This window comes from Cheilinus undulatus, linkage group 22 (assembly GCF_018320785.1).
Source record: "Cheilinus undulatus linkage group 22, ASM1832078v1, whole genome shotgun sequence".
Classification (NCBI taxonomy): Eukaryota; Metazoa; Chordata; class Actinopteri; order Labriformes; family Labridae; genus Cheilinus; species Cheilinus undulatus.
In genome coordinates, this window is record NC_054886.1 from 19,894,438 (window position 1) to 19,920,120 (window position 25,683).

The 25,683-nt window shown below is 37.1% G+C and overlaps 1 protein-coding gene across 1 annotated transcript in view; it reads left to right on the top strand.

The window, feature by feature from the left end:
* Positions 1-4,308: 4,308 nt before the first annotated feature.
* Positions 4,309-25,683, top strand: part of LOC121504174 (phospholipid-transporting ATPase ABCA1-like) — a 269,110-nt gene continuing 247,735 nt past the window's right edge. The window contains exons 1-2 of the mRNA XM_041778824.1: positions 4,309-4,573; positions 14,439-14,524. The gene's annotated coding sequence lies outside the window, so the exon portion shown is untranslated. The remainder of the gene's footprint in view (positions 4,574-14,438; positions 14,525-25,683) is intronic.

Consider the following 25,683-nt stretch of genomic DNA (forward strand, 5'->3'; position numbering starts at 1 on the left):
TTTCATAAGCTGTAATAAATATTTCAATATCATTGCTGGTGTAACCAATTAATTCTTTACAGATAGTGTGTGTTTGACATGAGTGTGATTGCGGAGAAGGACACATGAAAGTCATCTGGATGAATCATCAGATAGAGAGAGAGGTAAGTATGCTTTAAAATACACATTTTTGAATCATACCTTTATTTTTTCATGCAGTTATAATGCAGCTGGTGATGATCACATTTTCCTCATCTAATCACTAGCAATGCAGGCAGTATTGACATTAGGAAACTGTTAGATTTATAGTTTTACAGAAATCTCAGTACTCATTTATGCAGCTTCTTGTTAAAATAGAGTTTTTCTTTTTAATATGTGACATAAATGTCAGAATTTTAAATGGAACTTGCCAGTCATTTGAAAAAAACATCAAAGTATTTTTGATTAATTTACAACTTTATAGCCTAAAAGTAATTTGTAAGTTAGTTAAATCAGGAGAGACTTAATATGAGTTTAACAGTTATTCATTTGACACATTTTAATGAAAGAGAAATGTGCAGAAGGCAGTGATATGAACGAGCTGTGACTAAAAAACGAGTAAAAAGAGTCCCTGCTTGAACTTTAGCTTAGCCCCATTTGTCATACATCATATGTTCTCCTTAAATAGCTCTCATGATCTTTGAAGGTGGTAAGGAAACCACCCTGTGAATGTCAATGCAATATACAAAGAAGAAATATCAGCCTTTTGCTTCCTTATTCTGGATTTTCCCTTTAAGAAGACTGTTTGCTTCACTACAGCTGTTTTTGCAAATGTTATGTATTGTCTTCGCTTGTTTACAGGAATTTTTTTTTCTATGGAGAAAACCACTAAAGTGTTACGCACTGCGGTAGTACTTTTATTATAAAAATCCGTTCAAAGATTAAGGTTTCTGAATGTTATGTTACACCCTCATGCAGATAATGAAGTAAACGCAACATTTTTAAATTAGATTTTTATGTTGAAAAAGAGCAAAAAGGTAATTCAAGAAATATTAATCTACAAAAAGTAAAAGTGCAATATAAGAGTGTCAAATGCAATAATTGGGCTAACATAGCCTAAAAGTAGTGGGGTAATTGTACTCTAATATAATCCCACCCTTTCTCCATGATTTATTGATTGTTACTATCCAGGTTCCTTTTGGAAAGAAACCGAAATTAAAGGTTTTTAACAGAATGTAACATTATCCAATCTAGCACCTTTTGTTTGAACCCACCCATTTACATTAGAGCAAAATTATTGGAACATGTGACTGACGTGTGTTTTGTGGTGTGTCCTATCACTGAATGTCTACGCTCAGTTTCAGATTTGGGTTTTACCTGTGCAGACTGCGTTTATAATTAAAAGTGTGACCAACATGAAAACCAGAGATCTGTCTATGGGTGGAAAAACAAGCAACTGTGAAGCTGTGAGAAGATGAACTCAGTACCAGTTGCCCAAGGAAAACAGCAGCTGACGACAGAAATATTGTGAGAGCTGTAAAGAAAGACCCTGAAACAACTGTTAGTGGCATTAGCAACAACCTCCAGGGAACAGGAGTGAAGGTATCACCATCTACTGTTCACAGAAGACTTCATGAACAAAAGTACAGAGGCTACACCAGAAGATGCAGACCACTCAGCAAGAAGAACAGGAAGGTCAGTCTGGAATTTGCCCAAAGTACAGAGACGAGACTCAAAAATGGCAAAAATAACAGATGAGACGAAGATGAACCTTTACCAAAGTGATAGAAAGGCTAAAGTTTGATGAAAATAAGGTTCTGCTCACGATCCAAAAACATTTTGTCAGCCAATTTAAAGAAAGATGCAGCAAAGTGTTTGGGAGATCCTTCATCATGCAGCAATATAATGAAAACACACTGCCAAAACAAGAAAGGAGTTCATCAGGGGCGAGAAGTGGAAGGTTTTAGACTGGCCAAGTCAGTCTCCAGATTTAAACCTGATACAGCATGCATTTTACCTGCGAAAGAGGAGACTGAAGAGACAAACATTAGTTGAAAGAGGCTGCACTGAAAGCCTGGAAAAGCATGACTAAGAAGAATGCAAAAGTTTAGCTATTTTAGTGGGTCTCAGGCTTGATGCAGTTATTGCAAGCAAAGGATTTGCAACTAAATATCAAGCGTTATCCACTTAAAACTATTGTCAGTCTATCTGTTCCAATACTTTGCTCATCTAAAAATTTGGTGTTCTGTTTAAAATAATGACATCTTCTAAGTTGTGTAACAGATCCAGATATAAATACCTGGAAATAAAAGCTGAAATGTTGATCTCTTGATCTCACAATATTTACCATATCTTTCATGTGATGCAGAGAAAAAGGGAAAAATCAGCCCTCTTGTGTTTTTACCATACTGGTTTTATGATAGATGTCTGGGTTCTTTTGATTTGCTTCTCTTATTGCAGCTTGAATCTCATCAAGCGCAGATATCCAGTGCTTTCTTTAGCCTGTATGCTGGATCCTCACTTAGAGATATGACTTGGGTGGACAGAAAAAAACCCCGGCCGTCACCACTGCATCATTTTGACTGGCATTTGCAAACCCCGAGCGAGTTCATGAAATGTGCTGAAGATGTGACTCTGGCCCCCATCCTCTTTATTAATGAGATGTTATGCAAGCTCATAAGCCACCACAGGCCCCGGATGCTGCCCAGAAACATGCTTGCGTTGCATAAAATGCTACCGCAGCTCACTTCCCATTGGCTTGAGATACTTATAATGCTCCGCAGATGTTTACTGGCATATAAAAAGATACAGATTGCAGGCAGTGTATTATATTTGCAGTCAGAGGGTATCCTTTTATTCACTCTGTTTACACTTTGTGACTGGCACTAGAGGATATTGATTGTTTATCAGATTTCAGACTGACTTCCTTCATTGCTTGATGTTTTTTTTCTTTGTCACTACTCTCAGCAATTTCCCTGCCTATTATGACATCTGATTATATAGGAAATCCTTTAGCACAGGGTGAAAAAAATGTTGAGACACCATGGATGTGCTAATAAGGACAGGTGTTTATGTAAGCTGTTTGTTTGAAGAGACAGTATTTGAATAGTGTTCTCTTCCATCTAGACCTATAGATTAAATATGGGTGTTCTCATAAGGGGCATATAAGGATGCATGTGTGTACTGTATATGGATTAATACCACAAAGTGGCCTGACCTGCATATGCGGTGAAAACACTGTATTGAAACTCTAGTTTGATACAAAAAATGACATGTTTCATATCTACCCATCTGGTGAAAAATCAATGAACAAAAGGCTGGCTTAATTCCAAATAAGAGGGGAATCAATGTCATCTCCAGCATAGGGAATTGGGACAACTTGGCAGTCTCTGCACACAATTAAAAGTATCCCACTCCATCATTTTCTAGCTCTCTCTTTTTCTAAAAGCATGTTTGTAGTTGAGATATTGAGGCTTAGTCAGTTCTAAAACTTAACTATAATTACAGGTCATAAAGCTGAAGGAAACTTGCATTATGGAGTATAAGGATATGGATATATTCAGGGCCCTGTGCTGAAATAGTAGAGACACACTGGTGAGTCAAAGGGAGTCTAAATCCCAGACAGCTTTTAACCAGGAAGGGGAAAAGATCTTACGGTAATGTTTTTGCTAATACTTTGAAGGTGCTGGGAAAGTTTTGGTCATTTCGCCAAGGATTTTTCTTTAATTTTTCAATATTTTTTAAATTATTTGACATTTGCAGTTATGAATCGAGATAACAAGAAAACAGGCCGAAATTAAAACTGAGTAAAAAATAGGCTATATGTGAATACATGGCCCTTTAGGGCTTCTGAAGAAAATGTATGAATAAATAAAAAAGGTTAAATCTTAATTTGAAATTGAGATAATAAGTCAAAATTCCAAGACTTAAAGACAAATTATGAGATATAGTCAAAAATATTAGATTAAAGGTCAAAATTATGGAAGAAAAGTCATAAATATGATATAAAAACTCTGAATTATGAGATAAACTTTATCAGCTGTCTGGTAGGCTAATTGAATTATCTGAGTAAGATTATAAAGGACTAATAGCTTGAGGATAATAAGAGAGAATTGAAGGTGCAGGTAATTTTGGTTTTAAGGTTTTACAAATTTCTATTTATATTTAAAACGTATTTTTGAAGTTATGGCTTTGTTGCTTGCTGATTTTGTCGTTGAACTAAAGCACTCCCGGGAAAAGGCATTTTTCTTAACCCTTTAAATTTAACCACAGGATAAGGCAAACAAAAGCATTTTCCATTTTTAGAAATGTTGCATTATGGGTACTTTTTCGCCTGGAATTTCAGTTAGAACATTCTCCCGGAGTCTGAAAAGTTATGAATTAACTAACTTTAACCATCAGAAATGTACATTCCAGCTTCGTTTATGTAGGTGTTTTGTTTTGGCGGAAACAACCGGGGTGTTAAGCTCTCAACTTCTCCGGTAATTAAACGGCTGAATGACGTTAAACGACACCTAGCGTTAGCTGAAACAGCTAGCTAGCTAAAACTGAAGAGGAGTTTCACTGGCTCCTGACATGACCGTCAAACTGCTGTTGGTGCTGCTGCAGCAAAAAGGTAAGATCTGAGTTTTAGTGAGGTGGTTTTATAAACTGTAACTTTCAAAGTGGGCTGCGAAAGTTAATGTGTTCTGTGAGCCGTTAGCAAAGGATTTTTAATGACGCAGTAATTATTACACCGGTTGTTGGTAGTTTACCAACACTGCTACCTGTCATAGCCGGATATTTGACTTTTTAATCGCATATATTTAACGAACTTTATTTTTATTGTTTGTCTTTTTGCTTTATGTTCCTGCTTTTGTGTTTATCAGTATAGAAGCGTGAAATACCGTATATTAAAACACAGGTCTATAGGTTTTTTCAGTACAATGGAAACCTAATGGGACATAAATTAAATGTTAAAGGACCTACTTGCATTAATAACAGCTGTAGTCTGAGGTATGTTATAGTTAAAGGTTATCAGCATTGAAACAGTTACATTTTATAAGAAACAAAAGGGCTTTATGGCCCAGAAAACACTAGAAATTAAAGGGTTAAGAAAAAAAGAAATCATAATGCTTTAGTTAAAGGTTTAAGAAATTTAACCATATGTAAAGGTATTTTTATAGTCAGAATTTTTGTGACATAATGAATTTCACTCATATGTTTTTGGTTTTTTTTTGTCTGTAATAAGGTTTCAATAATAAAAAAATAAGTAACGAGAATGATTTGAAACCTGAAAGTCATTTTAGTTTAAATAATAGGCAAACACTAGAAGACATACAATTCATAATTCATAGGTTCAAAAGAGTAACGTTATTTATGCCTGCTTCAGTAAGTACTTATTGGTCTTTAAAAATACAAGCAGTCATTGACAAATACACCTTATCACCAAAGCCACCTTTGGTAATTGTGATTTTGTCACCTCAATCACCTGTACATCATAACATATTCACTGAGTCTTTTGCAAGACCCCATGTTTCTCTGTGTCTTAACCCATGTAAGCCCAGTTCAGACCAAAGATTTGTGATGTGACAAGACTATTTAGAACATCGCTGGTGTGAGCTGAGCCAATGCAGCTCGAATCAAGCCGTTTTAGTAACCAGCAATTCAGCTTATCATGTCGCAGACAGCTGATTTTAGAATGTAGCAAGCAGATAAATGTGAAAAAGGGGTATGAATTTGTTTTAAAAGGCCATTAACATCAATGTTGTTAGATAAGGTCATGCTGTAAATTTTGGATATAATTACATCTCTTCTCTCATTTATCCTCATTATAATCACTTGTCATCACCATCACAGTGTGGCAATGAAATTTCACAGAAGAAGTCATAGTGGAAAAGCCCCGTATGACAGAGGGACGCAGTAGTAAAAGTTTTTATTCATCAAAGAAGTGAGTGACCTCAGCAATGTGAGAGCACTACAAGTTTACCAAGGATGACCAGGGAAAAATACAGGACGATGGAGCCCGTCTGCAAAACCTGCTGTAAAAAGTTGCGGTAAAATGGCTCAAATATCTCAAACTTGTTTCAGCATCCCTGTGATCACGTGAACACCATCCACAACAATACACCCAAGTGAAGGTGAAGCATATTTTTATTGAATGACATTTCGTTTGCAGCATGTTTAAACATCAAGTTGAGGAATACCATATAAACGCCATTCACAGTTACTTCTGCTGTTATGATTTAGTATTTTGCTGAAGTGTAATAAAAACAACTGAAACACTGCATGTTATCTACAGAAGACCATCATCAATAAAACTTAAAAATGTAAGTTCAGTCTGATATTTTTACACTTAAAGCAATCAAAAGCAATTATGACAATAGATTATGAAAAAATGGCATGATTTTTAATGGCAGTAACAGTTCAGTAGTACCCCACATTAGGGACATTTCAGTCCCTCAAAAATTTGTGAAGGTGACTTTTTTAGCCTGTATTTAATTCCAGTGATACTGACCGTGTTTATTTTTATTTACTTTTTAACAGTAATGTATTATTTATTTTTCAAAAGGCAGCTATTCTGCTTAAGTTAAAATCCTCTGATTCAAAAGGAGAGACAGATATTATATTTATAGTTATTCATCATTTTGCACTGAAATATTTACACTGGAGTCGATAATTTACATTTAAAACAAGGAGGAAATAAAGCAAGTTTAGATTTTCAAAGAAGGTTCTTGTGATTCTTTACATGAAATTCCATAAGTTAATGCAAAATAATCATGAAACAGAGATTATTTCTTGGACTGTAATTGTGACTCCAAAGTTATAATCGTTGCATCCCTAGTTTCAACTCGTCCCATCAGAAATCTTTGGTCTGAACTGGACTTTGGACCTAAGGTTGCCAAAAAACACACTCTAAAATCTAAGTATTGTTGGAAAACAACCTCTGAAAATCAGATGGTGTTCTGAGAAAACACACAGCATCTAAATGTTGTCTAAAATCTTTATTTCTCAGCCTCGGTAGAACCGTGGAATTAGAAAAAACAAAAGAAAAGAAAAGAAATCTGAACGCTCAAATCCTTGGCTTTAAATGTAAATAACCAGCTTTACCCTACATTTCATCAGCATTTTTTTTAAATCCTCAGGCAAATAACATCTTCTCTTTTAATAAGATTAAAATGTATATTTTAGTAAGTCATGTTGCAGTTTGCCAGTCTCACATCTTAAAAACAATAAGATCATCCAAATCACATCAGGTCTCAAAGGCAAAAGCCCAGCAGCATCTCATCCAGTCTTAAAGGTAAATACACTTGATCATTGTATCAGGTCTTAAAGGGTTAAAATCCATCCTAGAAGTCTCTGTCATTTTTGGTCCCTCATAAATACACTTCATCACGCCCCATTACAGCCTTGTTTTATGACTGAAGGGATAAGCAGTAAAAGCCCTTGTGCTCCTTTAATGCCTGACAGTATCACAACACTTTCCCACCCGGGAACAGCAAACATCTCCCTCATGTCACAGGCAAACAGGTTACGTGACATTGGCTAAAAATCCTCTGCGAGTTAATTTGGAGGATAATTTTCAGTGCAGAGGCCACAGGAGAAGGAGCATGCTGGCTGAGAAAGCAGTAATGGCTGTCGGGGGAATTAAAGTGTTACTGCAGGTCGCAGGATGGAGAGCGCTGTACAGTACATAACCAGGCAGACTGCTGCAGTGTGATGTAGTTCACCTGTTACATAAATCTAAGTGTGGTCTCAGAGGCCTTAAAGCTCTCAGGTCAGTTCAGCTGAACTCTTGTTTACAGTCAACCTGGACATGAGTTAATATGTTGGATCATGCTAACATTTGACCTTGAACTGGGCCATACATAGTGAATTTTTTTTAATATGCTTCCCAGGATAACATTTGTCTCCTGCAAATGACACCAACTGTTTGAACTCTTTGTTTAGTGTTTTATTAAAGTCTTAAGATATTCTCTTCAGACATCAGGCATTCATGAGTACTCTGTTTTAACATGTCATTGAGCTGAAAGTCACCTGTAAACGGGATCACGTTTTGAGCCATTTTAGTTGTTCCTAAAGCAGTCTAGGTGTGCTGTCAGAATTTGTGTGACTAAACATTATTACTATTACTATCCAACGGCTAAAGATACCACTGTATTATATGTTAAGGACTTTACTTTGCATGGATGTGAACTTGGTGTGCCTTGAGACTTTGGCTTGACCTTAGCTGTGCCTTTGGGAACTGAGACACTGCAATAAAAAATACTTTGTTTCACTTTTCATACAGGCATGTGCAGACACCTAATACTAACATTCAGAGCCTTCTGAACTTTCCATTCATTTTATACTTGGGCAAGTGTCAGTTTAACTGGGTGGCTCACCCAGGTATGGCCTGTGTGTAGGAAACACTGCCTTGTGCAAAAAATCATTTTTTTTTTTGTTGACTAAAACTGAGACTAAAACTATTCATCGACAGCCTTTTTTCCATGACAAAAACAAGACTAAGACTAACAAGAAATAAATCTGTGATGACTAAAACTGAAAAAAGTTTAGTTTTTGTCAAGATGACTAAAACTGGACTAAAATGTAATGTAGTTTTTCATCAGACATTCAAAACCCATGATATTTCTCCACTGTGGGTAAATCTGTCACAAAACAATGAAGCTGCATCTATTCTGCCTCTCGGCTGTAGAAAGCAGTGACCCCACGTTTGGCAGAGTGCAGAGAACACAGTACAATGATTTGGTACCAGATTTAGGCAAGAGAATAAATGCTTGTAAAGACTAAAGTAAGTAAGTAAAGTAAGTAAAGTAAAGACTAAAATGTGAGGACTTTTTGTGGACTAAAAGTAGACTAAAATATTTTGAGCATTCATTGACTAAAACTAGACTAAAACTTAAAAGAATAGAAATAACTAAAATGTGACTAAAACTAAAATGCATTTCATTTAAAGACGAAGACTAAAATTAAAAATAGCTGCCAAAATGAACACTGGTGTAAAATGTGTACTACACATAGCTTTGCAGGGGATTCGTGGACAGGACTATCTATTTAGTGCTATCATACAGTGAGTAACATGCCCATTCTGCCATCTAGATGGGGGCAGAGCAGGACAGAACAGACTGAGTGGATTTAGATGCAAAAGTCTACATAGCCGTAATAATACTGAAGATCAGTAGCATCAGTAGCATGTATTTAAATAGTTTATTACTTTTATGTTTTAATGTTTTTTAATAGACCACTTTTAAGTTGTCTCGCTTTACAAAAATGGATCATATGCTGTTTATCTTGCTGTTTATCTTTTGCATAAATCTTGACTTTATAATTCATCTGCTAAGGCAGTTGGAAATAACAAAATTTTCCCTCCAGTTTAATTACAGGTTATAGTCAAAAATTGATGGTTTCATCCAAACTTAGAAATCTGTAGGATGGCATTAGATTTGTGCCTGTGCGGTCCAGCAGTTTGTGTTGTATTCAGAAGGCGTGCAAGCATTAGATGAGGCTTGTGTGGAATACAAAGGTCATTTCTGGTGGGTCAGAGATACAAATTTCGTGTTTGCAAGGTTGTGACAACCATAATGACACTGTAATTATGCTCTCACACACCTCTCGATGAATGATAAAAATGCAGCGTTAGAGGTAAAATAGTCCTGTATCAGAGCCAGATGGCACACAGTGATGATATCTGGCCTGCAGTCAAGGTGGACAGCAGATGAGCCAGTATTCTGACAAGCCAATAGTTCTCATACTCGCCATTGCCCCCATCCTTTCCACCTCTATGGCCAATCACCAAAGATAATCTTTTGAATTAAGAGAAAAAATCCAGGGTGAACACTTTGATGAGATAAGTAGCCTTTGTCAGTGCAGCCAATGGTATTTTAATTAAATATATGAACACATGGTCCTGCCCCAGATGCTCAAGTCTAAACAAAGATAGCATCATCTAATCAAAGCCAGGCCCAGAGTGTTTCAAGGGCAGAATTATTTTCTATTAGAGCCCTTCTCCTCAGGGATTGAGCCAATTTTCTTTATTATGATAGAATCAGCATATTGTAGATTGACTCAAGCGATAGTGTCACAGCAAGGAAGGTGCGCTGGTCCCTGATGCACCACCAGCATCTCAAATCCTTCAAACATATACAGGCGGCGTCTTTTTCTTGTAATCTTTGCATGTCCAAACTGTCGTTATTTCTCTCTCCTGATAACTTTTTGGACTGAAACTAAAGAAAGAAAGTGTGCACTTTCTTGGTGTTAGCTTATAAGATCATCATGTGTGGTCTAATGAGCTCACTGATCCATTAATCTCTTGACCTTGCTTGATTCTAATCAGCATTCCTTGAAAATTTGCCATTGAGAATCAGGATAAGGTACCCTGCTGCTCTGCTAATTGCAGGGTTAAACCAAAAAATCAGCTCTACATGCATCCCCCGCTAAGATAATAAAAATATATTCGTCTTGATCCTCTGTGGATACTGTTGATTGGACGCTGCTGTGATCCAGGAATTTAATGAGATCTCCTAAAGGGATGCTCTCACTAATGTGTACACATCTGCTTTCATGGCAGGGGCCGGATATGGCTGAATGCTAATACCAACACCATGTTAGATGCTAGCTCATAGCATTACACAGTAAGATGCAAATGGTGAAGTTGTACAGTGTCATGTTTTCTAATTGGGTCGCTCAGCAGTTGCCTGGTTGAGTCTTGGATTTCTCAGAGAAGCAGAAATACCCTCTGGGATGTAGACGTGCAATTTTTGTTTTATTGTTACTTTGGAATTAAGCAATATCACATCCTCATAGTCAAAGCTTTATTGCGTTTAACTTAAACTGCTTTTCATTACATTGATGAAGGCCAAACAGGCTCAGATTTCATGTGTACCTCAGGAGTAGGCATCATGTTTGCTACACAGTTTAAGACTTAATCTGTGAGTGTGAGGATTTAAGCAATAATGCAGTGGTTTGATTTCAGGCTTTGAACAAAGTGTCTAAATTACTTATTGCCTGGTTCTCCTTGTACATCCTTAAATGGCCAGATTTCAATCCATGGCTCTCTGAAGCATATTAAGTAAAGTGGTGTAAATTCCAGGCAGACTTCATAAGTCTCAATTTATAACAATTATCTGTCTCATTCTTTTGTATTCAGTTTACTTTTTTTGACCTGTCATTTTTTTCACTTGCTATCTTTGACCTAAAATCATTATTAGTAGGGATCCATGACTTATCAAACACGTCCCTCACACCACAAAAAAGTGGTCACTCCCTCAGGGGGTTCTTCAAGACTGTTTTTACCAGGTCTGTTCTCCACTTAGAGTTTCCCAGTCAACTCAAATTTAAATATTTAATGCTTAACGCTGACTCTGTTTTACAATTTCCTTTTTTAGAGTTTTTGTCAGTTTTTTCTGTGGGTCAGTTTGTGGTTGTTAAGGAGAGGAACATGGGTATTCTGGATCCAGGAACAGTCCTCTTATGTTTGTCTGTTAAGGGTTTGGTATTTTTCCCCAGTAACTTCAGCAACAATCCACTTTGATTTCTGGCACCGCTGGATATATGGGTGCAACCATTCCAATGACTTAATCATTCACAATCACTAGCGTGTTCAAAACGTGTGTTTTAACGGTTGCCAGGGAGGACTACTGCCTCACTTCAGTAGGACCTGACTTGGAAGGATCCCTCCTACAGAGGAAGTGTCCTGGACTTTGAGAAACAGCATTATTGTGTTTTATACATCCTGCAAACCCTGAGATTCCTATTTCCTACACTGAGATATCTATTAAGTATTTCTTTCCGAGTTGCTTGCTAAGGTCTGTGCCACAGAGCTAAAGACATTTTCCCTTCAATGTTTAGCAGAGACATAATCTGTAACTGGCTGAACTCTGGTGACTCTCCTTAGAAATCAGGATCTCCCTGCCCTGCACAGAGTTCTTGGTACAAGACTTTTTCTCCAGACTCCTCATAATTACCTCCATAATATTTAAAGTATGAAAAACTGTGCCTCATTGTGATCTTCTCGCCTGACGTTCTGAACCGTGGATCTAAATTCAGTTTTGAAATATTTTGACTAATGTGGTCATCCAGTCAGCTGAGTGCGACAGCAGAGTTTAAGAGAAACTGAAGCAAAATATCAGAATAACATCAGAAGATTCAGTAGATTTAAAAGGTCTGCTTTCAAGTTGAATATATTTACATTTTGGTGTATTTGTTTACTTTTTTAAGATCATTTGTTTGCACTTATTGCCTTTATTATGATAGGACAGCTGGAAAAAAGACAGGAAATATAGGGAGAGTGGGCGAAGCAATGCACTAAACAACACTGGGAATGGGAATCGATCCCAGGACCTGTACGCTGAGGACAACACCCTCTGTTTTTGTTTGCCTGCTCTACCAACTGAGCTAACCTGGCCTTCCCTAAATTTTAACTGGTTTTATTTTGAGATAAATTATAAAAATTACACGCAAATCTCTGAAAATTCATTGCAACATTCTCTCAGAGTTAAAATGTTTGCTTCCAAAGCAGACATTTTGAGACAAAGCAAACATTTTGTTTCCAGCTAAAGACAACAATTAACCTCAACTGTGATGGTAACATACAAACACATGTCTTTCATATCACTGCATAAACAGTACTACATAATTTCCTCTGTAACCTTTGTTTTTCCATGTTTGACAATCATCGGAAGGATTTAATTAGTTTTAATTACATCCTGCTTTGTGCTTTTCTAAAGCCTTGTTATGTAAATAGAAATTTTGTGAGCTTGTCTACTGGAGAAGTAGTGTCCATAAATGTGTCACATCCTTTTGAACAAAATATGTATGACACCTGCAGGTGCATCTCAGAAAATTATTCCATGATTTACTTCATAAAATTAAATTTCCCTGTATTCTAGATTCATCTCATAAAAAGTGAAACATTTCAGTGCATTTTTGTTTTATCCTCATGATTATAGCTTACAGCTCACAAAAAAACATCTCAAAATATTGTGGAAAGGTCCAATTTGTAAAGGTTTTCCAGGCCTTCATTCTTTTTCTCTGCTTCAGCACCTAGCTCAGCCTTCAGAGGATGTGAAACAAAGCAGATTCAAGAATTAAGTAGAGCTTCACAAGGAGTGGACTTGAGTGTATCATGAGCCACCACACACAGATATGTCCAGGAAGTAGTCTACAAGTGTCATGTTACAAGCCAATCCTGAACCACGAAAAAACCTTATCAGCATCTCACCTGGCCTAAGGAAAAAAGGACTGAACTGTTGTAGTCTCAGTGGTCCAAAGTCCTGTCTTTAGATGAAAGTCAATTTTGCATTTCATTTGGAAATCAAGGTCTCAGAGTTTGGGGGAAGATCAGAGAACCCCAGAATCCAAGGTGCTTGAAGTCCGGTGTTCTCAGTTTTCACAGCCAGTGATGGTTTGGGGTACTATGTCATCTGCTGGTGTCGGTCCACTGTGCTTTGTCAAGTCCAGAGTCAACCCTGTCAATTATCTAAATCTAGATTTTAGCGCAATTGAAGCTTTATGAGCTACTGATTTCCTTTTCATTTGCCCACAGTGAAGCCGAATGTAACCCAGGTAAAATTGGGTCACTGAGGAAAAGTTTAGACTGTCCACCTCTCCCACTCATTATTCTAGCCATGCACTGCTGTTAACTCAATCATTGGATACTATCCCTGCCAGTCAAACCACTCAATAAATCACTAACAGGCTCTTCAGCAGCTGTGCAGCTCACTCACCTTTAGCTTGTCACACACAGATGTTAAAATTCAAAACCATTGATATAAGCTGTCTATAATTAACTAGGGAATGACTCTCTTCACGCAATCAACAAACAATATGAAAATAATTGAGTACAACCTGCACTGTTAGATAAAGGCATGCTAAACTTTGTTTTTAGTATTAAATCTTTCAGTCTTCTTTAAGCTCGGCAACTGCAACTTGATTTGGTAGTGAAAGCCAAAGAAAACCAAAGATAGTTGTCTAAATTTGGATGAATTTAAATCATCTAAACCACTTGCAAGGACAAGTATCCATTTTTTGTGGAAAATGCAGACTGTTGTAATGTCTGGAGCCGAAAAGTACATGAGGCTTTCTCCAACACTTGTACCTTGTATATGTCACTGGCAGCACAATTCAGTGAGTCCAGAACAGCTGATGTGACTTGCTGTGCTGTTATTTGTCATGTGTCCATACTGTCATTTCATACAGTCTCAAAGCTCTCAGAACAGCTATGTGTTCAAATTTTGCAACTAGAACCATAACTAGAACCATAATATATTTAGTGTAATAACTGTGGCATCCACTGAAAAACTACAGCACTTTTAATCACATGCTTCATGTTTTACTGCAAAGATTGTGTAAATCTGAGGCTTGCATCCTCCAGCATCCGTGATGGCCGAGTCCACATGTTTACAAAATAAACAGTGATACATATCCTTTACATTTTCAATGAACCTATCATGTGGTTTTTGAAGGGACTTTCATTTATTAAATGTTATTCTCTTAACCTCCAGGCCATCATTGATTTTTGATGGAGTTTCTCAGGAAAATCTACTTGAGACTTGACTGACCTGATTTCGTTTGGTGATTGTTTACAAAGGTAAGGAACATAATCATTATTTTTCTTTGTTCGGTGTTTACACTTTCTACTGATGTGTAACTTTAATGCAAGCATGCAGTCAACTTTAAAGTGTCAACACAGGAAATTGATTTGAACTGAATGACTTGAAATTGATCAAAAATGTCAAACTGATCACAAAAGGATAAAAAAGTCATGAAAATGATCCAGACTTTAGGAGAGTGTCTGTTTACATTGAATTGAGAAATAAATGAGAAAAAAATCTGCACAAAGGAGACATTTTCCAGCAAAAACAAACACAACCGTACAAACTGAAACTCATCACAGGTCAGATATCACACTGTCAGTCAAATCCATCTATCGTTTTTGGTTATAAATGCAGTTACAGACCCTCAGTGGCTACACCAAATGGCAGTAGGTCTGATAAAGTCATTTTTTTCAAGACAAAGGGCCGTACACACAATCGCTTATCTAAAATCTTTGGGACTTTGCTTTTGTATTAAAATGTCATGGGACCAGGGAGTCAATAACTCACATTTAATGACCGAGTGAGAAGTTGTGGTTTCCTTTAATGAAGCAAGAAAACAGTTTATCTGGCTAGATTGACCCAAGGCAATTACTTTAAACGTGTTCCTCAATCAATGAAGTGCTGGTTCTGGTTCTTTTGTGTGTGTGGGTGTGTACATCTGTGTGTATTTTCCAGCTGATAAGATTGATATAGTAAACATTGATGAACTCTACTAAATACTGTTGTTTTTGCATCTGTTGGGCTCTTTCATTGCCCATGCATACCTCTGCTATCACTCACTGGTTAAGGAGTGGCCCACTGAGACTGACAGGGCTTTCCTTGCCTTTAGTAACTAAATATGTTTGGTGTGAGTGTTTTGTGTAACCACTCTGTCAACTCTGAGCAGGGCCTGTCAAACTAAATGCCCACTGGCTGTTTTAAGAGAATCCAGATAAAAGTGACCTCCCCCCCTGCAAATAAGCTTTGTTCTGCTCTGGGCTTGCAGTGGTGCAGGGGTAAAATAAGAAATCACATTGCAGATGAATATCTGCACAATGGCCCTTTCTTCAGTACGCCTGGGTGACCTTGTAAGATCTAAATTCAAGATAAAGTGTAGAGAGGATGCTCCAAATTAAAGCTTTGCACAGGAAATTGAACTGTCAGACAGATGGAGAGGGAGGAAAGGCCTTTATGTTATAAAGTTGATTTTTATGCTGAGGGTCTGCTTGTGCAAATGTCACACTTAATGGCAGTTATTCTGTATGAAATACTGTATTTTTCAAGAGAGACTATTTATTTCTGTACCTAGAAGGCTGTTATCCTCATGATTCATAGGAAGGGGATGCAGCTTTTTTCTGCTTATATTTATGATATTTATAAGCCAAAGATTTATCAAAGAAGAATTACTTGAAGAGTAATTCATTTAAAAGATGAAAAATGTGTGTTGAAAATGCTGTGAACAATAGACACACAGATTGTTGGTAAATTTTTTTTTTTTCTTCCCCAAACTCTAATTTATTTTATGGAGGCAATCAGTGCATTTCCGACCACTTGAGAATTATGATTTGTGTCCTCTTTTTTATTTTCAATTTACTTTTGTGTTCATCAAGCAAATTTTAACACAATAGTATTTATCTCAAAACATGTTGATTATGAGCAGAACTACAGCATCTTTATGCAGCTAGGTAACCCTCTGTTCACTGATATATGACAGCTTTGTTCATAGTCAAGTGAAAATCACAAAACAGCCTAGAATAGGATTAATTTCTGTAACATGTAGTCCTGGCTTGAATTATTTACCTGATTTCATTTTTAGCGTAATCTTGATTTTTATCCATAAAGAGGTCAGGAAAACTTTTATTAAACAGTATGAAGCAGTGACGTTATGCTCTTAACTGCCTGCTGCATTCTGAGAACAAGAGGAGAGAGAGAGCTGCAGCTTTGAGTGCTTCAATCAGCTCATTCAGTGTGTAAATAAAAGAACTGAACTCAAAGACAACAGTGTCTAAACATTTATTTAAAAATGACCGAGGTCTGGAATTTGCGGACATCACCACCTTCCTCTGTAAAACAGACTCAGGTGTTAAAAACTTTAATTTGTTATGCTGTTAACCTGACAGATGATCCTCATGTAGAGGGGTGAAGAGGCTTGTTAATAGTGATATAAAACACAGAGAAAGCAAAATAACATTTGCTGTAATTATTAAAACAACAGGATCAGATCTATTTCTGCCACACTCACTTACGCTGACTGTAGTCTGCCACATATCTTCCCTGTTTGACCCCCAGCAGACCATTAGGGATGCAATCTCTTGAGATCGTCAAAAAAGTTTGCAAACATTGTGCAGATTGTGCATGTACGTATTTCTTTTTTGACACCCTGGCGGTTTAGAAATCCATGTCACAGTTCCAGATGGGGGCAGTCAAAGCCTTTTTTAAGCTATATTAAGGACTTAATGTTAAGTTTCACTTTCACTATCAGCCACTGAATCACCGCTCCATCGGGAGGTGAGAAGAAAGTCCATGTAAATGGTCAATGTTTAAAATCTATGTTTCTTGTCTTCCCTGTACATAGTTGCCCCTGGAAATGCATAATTTTTCTTTGTTCTGGTCACATAACTGCTGTGATCAGTTGTTTCTCTGTGAACTCTTTTAGGAGTCAGCTTACATTGCATAATGTCCTAACACATCCTTTGAGATAAAGGTAGATTTGTAAGCTGCTGTTCTGCCAACTTTCAGTTTAAAGTCTCTCTTCTTGAGTTAACTAATTATATGTACATTTTATCTGTTATTTTATGAAGACCTTCTTGAAGGTTGACTTAAAAAGCTTTGTTGATGAAGCATATGCAGAGGATAGCTTGGCAACGTTAGTAGAAATTCTCATGCTAACTTTTTGGCCTAACGTTATAGTTCATGACTTTTGGTGTGAGTTAAGACAATTTAGAAGACAGAAAGTCTAGTGTTCCTGACTACTGTATAGTAACTACTGTGAAATCAGCATTTGGATTTGGCTGGATAGCTAGCTTTGGGATGATATAAATTTGAAGGTTATTAAAAGATTGGTGTTTAAGGAACTTTAGGGATCATTTAGATGAACTCTCTGTGTTAATGACCCCCATTCTTAATCTGTAGCATCCATTTAACTGAAGTTTTTTTGCTTCCTTCGTTAGTACGTGACAGATCTTGGAGGTTAAAGCTGTGTTTTTTGTGAAGGTGTTGTTTCTGGGCTAGACAGTACTATCAGGCTACTATTCAAGGCCATACAAATTATTCAGCAAAATACATTAAATGCAATAATACAGTAATCCTCAAAAACTGATCCAATTACAGAACTGAAGGCATTTACAGACAAAGAAGTGATTCTGTCACTTATTGTATTGTTGTCCTTTAAAATCAGATAGTCCTTTAGGCAGCTTGTATTTTCAGCTCAGGATTTGCAATAAAAAAGCATTTCCCTTTCCTCAGCCTCTTGGTTCACACTAACAGCTTTCCTGTGTTTGTGGTCTGTTAGCTTGTCAGGTCACACCTATCCTGTTTGACAGAGCCAGTTAAGTATGTTCAGAACCAAGCAAGTCTACCAGCAGTGACAGTTTTCACGCTGTGTTTGTATTTTCACGCATCCAAATCAAAAGCTCAAGCCACTTGTCAGGTTTGGGAATGGCTGATTCAAATAAACAGCAGGTTTCACATGAATCCTTCTCATTTCAGCTGATGTGTATTGATAATGGGGCTAGCTGATTCATGCGTCACAGACGTTTTGGGAAAATTGTTCTCAAAGTATGTCTTGGGCCATCATTCTCTGTCATCAACTTTTTTTTTTTACCTACAATGTTTTGATGTTTGAAGCTGAATTTTTGGGATCATCTCCTGCCCTGCATTGTTAACGGTATATTTAGTTTGAGAGTAGCTGCCATACTCCACTTTCTGCATACAGTATGTTGCCGAAACACATATGAGACTAAGTATGTCAGACTGTGATTTCTGAAATCACTCTTTTTACTGACAGACTCTTCTTTTTGTTTTGCCTTTGAATGACTTGTTCACGTTGCATGGTACTTTTTTTTAATGTCAAGTCACTTACCAGTTTTTATCATATTAAAACAAAAACTGCTCTAGGAACTGCCCAGTGGGGAACACCCAAAGGTAACACATTTACCCTCAAAGACTTTTTTGCCTGTTGCATTTGAACCACCTTTGTTTTTTGTTTAATCAGATGTGAGATTATTCACCCAGGGACATCACTAATTGCATCCCATCAACAACAAGATGGAGGATATCATGGTTGTTACTTTAGATTTGTTGTGTACAGATTCCACAGCATCTGTGTGCACAGTGTTCTGTCTCTCCTGTGTTTTTGCTGCCCGCTGCATCCAATCCTACTAAATCTGTTTCTGAAACTCAGGGTAAAGCAGCCACAAGCACCTGTATTAGGGTTCTCTAGATCACAGGACAGCTGAAAGATCATATGGTGTTCCTTTGTCTTTCCAAAGTTGATTTGTTGTTCATTTCATCATTTGTTGTGATGTAATGTTGATGTAGTGATGGGATCTTTGACCAGGATTCTGTATGTGAAATTGTAATTGTGTTGCTCTGTGTGTTCATGTACCTGATTTCCTGTTCTGATTGATCTGCTCTGTTCAGCTTAACACGTACTGTCAGCAGGCTTTTGCAGTGCTGATGGGATGGGGTCCACAAAGGAATGTGAGGGGTTGCATGGTTCATATCTCGTTCAAAAGAAGACGAGTCGTTCTAGACTTAATCCATGATTCATTGATAAGTGAGTTTGATTGCTGCATGTGTTTGTCTCATGTTTTTGTTCAGTTAGTCTGTGTTGACCTGTAACCCAGTCACTTAATACTATGTACTGTAGCTCAAAATTTCCTCTTGAAAAAGCTGCTTCAAAATTCCCTGTGAACTGGGTTATTAGGCTTCTGATTTTATTTTCTTGAACAACTAAAAAAGGGTGGGATTGTACATGTTTCTCTAGACCTATGAAAAAGTTCCTTAAAAGCTGTATCGCAAATCAGTCAATGTTATAAATAGCATCATGCTACTGTGTCATTGGCACAACGGCCATGACCTTACTTTGTCTCTTGAGAAATGACTTTCAGTCAAAACCCCTTTTCGTCCATCTAACTTAAAGTAATGACCTCAGTGCTTACCAAGCTTACCAAGCCCCATTTGAGTTGAGAGGTACAGCCATTCATTTAAATCTGATCGCATGGACAGTTGTGGTATTTTCCTCCCCAAGTGACTAACCAAGACAACTCACCCAGGCCTTTGACAACACACCATTTCTAATAGATCATACATGAGTGAACCAGATGGCCTTGTCTTGGGAGCAATTTAAGACAACATATAGGCAACTGGGTAGAAAGCATTCCAGGCTAACTAGGTACTGTCATGTCTTTGAGGAAATACAGCTGAATGTCTGGTACCCCTAATAAGTGCCATCAGCTTCAGAGCATAAAATTCCCACACTTTTTAGTGCTGCAAAAACTGCCATAAAGTTAAAGTCGCTGTTGTCTGCTTTTAGATGTTTGTTCAACATTTAACAAAATGTACAGAAAGGCAGGTTCATATGAATTAAGTCTAAACTTCTAATATTTTATCCTTCAGACAGGTTGTGTCCTCAGTACCTCCTGGGAATAAACTAAATATAAAACGTTCATGAATGTCCTGTACATTGCAGTAGCGGCCCTGGCAGTGTCCTTTATATGAGTGACGACTGAAATTGGTATCTAACTAAATCTGCAATAAGCTCCAGTATTAGGATAGATCTCCCACAGGACAAATGATGCGCCTACATTAAATTAAGTGAGCCTTCTGATGCCATCATATCACCCAGAGCATCTGTGTCTGTGTTTCCATAATTATGCATGTCCCACTAAGAGATCTTAAAGGCAATCTATGCCACTGCTCATTTAGTATTCCTGCACAAATAGTGTCAATTAAGTACAATTCCCAGCAGGCCACCTTGATGGTTAGGAGATTGATTAACTTGTACATTTGAATGCATTTTTTGATTGTTTGTTTGGTGTACTGGAAATGAAATTATAGGCTAATATGGTCCTTTGACATTTCTGCTGGCAGATGGATGCTTTCTTTATTTTCTTTCTAATGCTGTCTTCTTACAGTATCACCTTGACGTTTGGATTTGATCAGGTATGGCAAAATGGTGATGCAAAATGCCATCAAAATAACTTCGAAATACCATTTTAGATACATATTTTAGTGCATTGTTTTTAACACATTGTTTCCTAAATGTTTGAAAATAAAACACCAAAATAAAAGTGAACATACCTAAATGTGTTGGATCAATTTCCTTCAGTCTTACTTGCAGTTAATATGTCTGAACAGATGTAAGGGTTAGGCATGTGTTGGTAGTGCTATGAGAAACTAATACAAATTTTAGAAATAAATCCTTATTTTTCTCTTATCATGACCTAATAGTCTCATAAAAACATATTTATCGAACAGTAACCTTGTGTTGGCTATGCTCTCAATAAGGGGATAACAGTTTGTGGCCTCATGGGGCTAACTTTCTGTAGTACTTTCAGCCTGTATAGCATCTTTTTCTGGCTTCAGGCCACTGGGCCAAGGTTAATTTTGAACCCTGGCAGGGTGAATCAAACAACTGCATCTTTTTGCTTTCAGTTTAAGTTTTTATAGAGGCTGAAGGTGAGTAGGCTTTAAGAAATCCGCCTTCAGTTTTGATAAATGCTGCCCTTGTGATTGGCGGCTCTAAGACAGATGTTCTGCAGTCAGAAGTTAATGTTTAAACAGTAGATAAATAATGTCTTTCATCCTATCCAGATATGCTGTGCATATATGTCAGGATAAGTGCTTTATTGCTTCAGTAAATTAAAACACTAGTATTTAGACACTGAGTTAGTTGACATATACAAAGTTTCTCCCTTTTTCTTGCGAAAGTTTCAGCTGAAGGTGTCTGTTATCCAATATCACATTATAAATAATTCATAGCTGTGGTTTTCTGGGTAATTTATCTGTGAGTTCAGGGTGGCACTGCGCAGACATTAAAAGGCAAGCATCCAGCTATAATAAGTACAACTTCATTGGATTCTAATTTGTCATTCCTCCACCAAATACAGCCATTAGGAGTGAATGGATAGCTATTTAATTGTCTTGCTGTGGCTATACTTCAGTGCTTTCAATGACAGCGGTGTCTAAAGCCCTGCTGAATAACCTCATCTGCTTTATTTTGATGTGAGATCCACATTAAATTCTTTACCTTCTCTTTTTCTTTGACTTATTTCTCTCCTTTTCTTGTGTTTTTTTCCCCACTCAGGATTGTATAAAAGTATGAATCACACGTGAGGATTAATCATCTCCTTCAGGGACACTTCTCTTTGGCCAGCTCAAAGGCTGTTAGAGGAGATGAGCTGTGTTCATTCACCAAGGCCCATTTTTCTGAAGCGTATGATTGATAGTCAGTGGGTTGATAGTGAGAAAGGAATAAATATAGATGTGGCATTTACGATATGTTGAATATTCTGTCTGTTTTTAAAGATAGATTGTAATGGTTATGGTATTCAATTGCAATCAGGGATTAACCAGTACTGGATGTTGGCCATTATGGTGTGCAATTTTCCGGCTGATATATATAGTAACGGCCAAAATTTCCTGGTGAAAAACATCTCAAGTAAATAATTACATATCACATCTATCTTAACCTAATCATGGCTTATTTGGCAGCAAATATTCATGTGGTCGACATGGGTGACATCAAACAGAGCTCATCTTTGGTGAATTTTAGCCTAAAGCTACTGCAAACTATGCAGAGAAATTGATGTCAGAAAGATTTTGAGTTAGTCATTGATGCAGGTAGCATTCAGGCCAAAACCAGGGGAACTACAAACATAAACATTGCTGCAGCGACCAGGAATAGGAAGAAAAGTTATAATAGCTTAGGATTTTTCATTCGTTTTTTAATTTTTGTTTTGTTTTCACTTTCTGTGTTAGATTTCAGTTTCGTTTTTATTAGTTTTTACTGCTGTTTGCTAGTTAGGTTTAGTTTTTATTTTGCAAAAATGCTTTGTTTTAGTTTAGTTATTTCTAGTTTTAGTGTTAGTTTTAGTTCTTACATGTCAAGGCTGAGTGATCATACATTTTTAAAAACATATTCAAACAGGCTTCTCTTCACTTATCATTTTATTCATTCAAAGATGAAGCTTCAATAAAACTACCACTGTGTGAAGTCTTAACCAATCAATTCAGGCAATTTTATACTCCCCAGACTTGGGTTAAGATCCCAGTTAGTAGGGTTGTGTCAAAGATATCAAGGATATTTTGTCTCTATTTTTATTTTATTTTAGTTTTTTTAAGCGCACAACAATTTGTTAGTTTTCATTTTTTGGTAAAGCTTAGTTTTTATTTAATTCAACTAAAATGATTTTGAAATGTTAGTTTTGATTATTTAGTTAGTTTTAGTTAAATGTAATAACCTTGAAAGGAAGGGCCTGTGCTGAGCAGGATGTAGCAGGGACTTCAAAGAGTGGGTAAATCTACCTGTAACAACGTTGTCAGATGAAGTGGAACTGTGTTCAACCCAAAATGATGTAGTGCAGAATGGCATGGATCGTTAGGCCTGGTGGCAAGAGCACATCCTCAGTTCCCTGAAGCTTGGCGTACTTGCTTGGGACTTTCTGGCTGTTCAAGCCCAGCAGCAGCAGCAGTTATCGTAACTTCAGTTGTGGGAAGAGCTATTGAGGTTAGTAGGATGGCGATGAATTATCTACAGTGGACACTTTTCTTTCTTCTGGACGAGACCAAATAAACCGCAATAGTTGTGTTTTTTTTATTTTAAGTTAGCAGCAGTTACAGTTGAGTTCATCAGCTTAGGAGGACTAACAGTGGACAGTCTTGAAAGGCTGTAATTTTATTTAAAATGCAGTTTTAATGTAAACAGACTGCTGGTTAGTCCTGTATATTGTAACAGTTTTTTTTTTTTCCATGGAGGATATTAACGTGAAGCCATGTGCCGTTTGTGTTAAACAAAGGTGTACATGGTGCTACTGACTGTGTGTGTAAAGATCACACTTTTTATTATGTATGTTCAAACAACTTAAATACAACTGAATAAAACAATGACTGTTCCTAGTTTTTCTCATGGTTCGGTCATGTGTAATTTATGTAAACCAGCAGACTGTAAAAGCAGGGTAACAACAGCCCAAGTTTCTACTGTCTTGGACTTGGATTAAATTCAGACAGACCCTCCTCTAGTGCAGACATGAAGCTTGATCACAACGTTTGTGTTTTTGTGTGTTCAGTTGCTGTTAAATGTAGTTTATTAGTCACATACCGTATGGCTATCTAAACTTTGCCTGGTAGTTCTACATGGCCTGAATTCTGAAGGACTGCTGGCCACATTGGCCACTGACAAAAATGTCCAGTGTAAACTCTGACTGCGATCCAACAAAATTGACAAGAATCATTTTTTCAAATGCATGTTGAGGTGCTATGACCCTGCACTTCTTTAAACAAGTCTGTGACGCCATGTTCAAGATATACAATTTGGGGCAAGTGTTACAGAGTTAGTGTCCACAGCTGCTTATTTGACAGAAATTCACAGACACAGCCCTTTTTTTTTTGAATTATCTTAAACTTAAAAGAAGCAGGTCATTTATGCTGTTGTTTAGGCTGTTCAAGTATTGATTAGAATCGCTGGGCTCCAGTCAAACTGAGTGGATCCATTTCAGCACATGGCCAGTGTCAAAGCCCCAGACTGACTGAGGGATCCTCTGCAAAGCCAGAACACTTGTTTTATGTGTTGGTGTAAAAACACTCAAACTTGGAGTGAACACTTGTTGACTTGATTGCAGTGCCACACGTTAGTTACAAACACAAACACCTGCTCTGACACAAAGATGAGGCAGTGCTGGTTAATGTTTTAGTGAAACATGGTGTAGACAGAGACTCTGTCTTAGCTGTTGCCCATTATAAACCAGTCTGTTTCACTACTTTTTATAACTGCTGTCATGACCGCATGTTTACCTGTCTTTGGCATCAGTCTTGCCTTTTGTGTGCAACACAACAGATCAGGAGTGTTAAAACCAGTAATGGCAGTACTTCAGAAGTCCATTCTATGCAAGGGAGAACATAACCCCAAAGCACATCAGCATTGTGCATCAAAGCAGAGCAAAATGTAGGTTGTTAGGTAGGTTGTTGGAGTAGTGTTTACTCGTAGTATTTGCTTTAACTGCTGCAAGATAGCTATTCTCGCCATCTGCTCAAACAAAGGAAAAGAAGGATAAGACTTAAGACCCTGCACGGTTATGCTTAATATTGCAGAACTTAGACCTGTTAGCCTCATTTGTTGACACTTATTTACATTATGAGATCACAAAAACACTTTACAATTATCAGTGTCCATTCAAGATGGCCACCATACTTATGCTGGTAATGTTTGTAGTTTTATATGGCACGCAGATTTCACTTTTTTTTTTTTTTTTTTTTTTACATTAACCAGCTACAACACCACTAAACAGGAAGTACTTGTATGAGGACATAGGGACTTTTCTGGGTTGAAGAAATAAGGATATTTAGCTTGGGCAGACTTTGGAAAGAAACCAATAGTTTCCAAGTAAGGTGAGTATAAATGCTTATTGCATGTGGTACAATTAAGTCTACATATGATTTTTTTAATGATTTTTTTCTTTTAGGAAATTTCCAACTCTGTTTTTGCATCAGTTGGGTAGCGTTGTCCATTGTTTTACAATGGTGTCTTTACTGTGTCTACTTTAAAACAGACCCACTGTCCTCATAATGAGGTTATGAGTTTTTTTAAACTACTTGTTGATATGCAGTATTTAGTTATTATAGTTATCAGGTCCGACTAATCCCAAATAAGTAGGCGATATCAAAAATGCTTAAAAAATGAAAGCGCTCAGGTCTTTGGAGATGAAACCCCTTCTGTTATAAATGTACTGTAAGTTTTTCTTTCCACCAAATAATAAAAAAACAGTGGTATAGATGAATACTCAGATTGATTGAGAGTATAAATATCAATAAAAATGCCAATCCGTGTCCTCACTAAAGACAGTTCACCTTATTTTTCAGGCAGTGGTCTACTTAGTTTGTGGCTGTTTCTTTCTGGTGCCTTTTTTGATTTTTAAACATTATATTTCATATTTTCAGTCATACAGCTGGAACT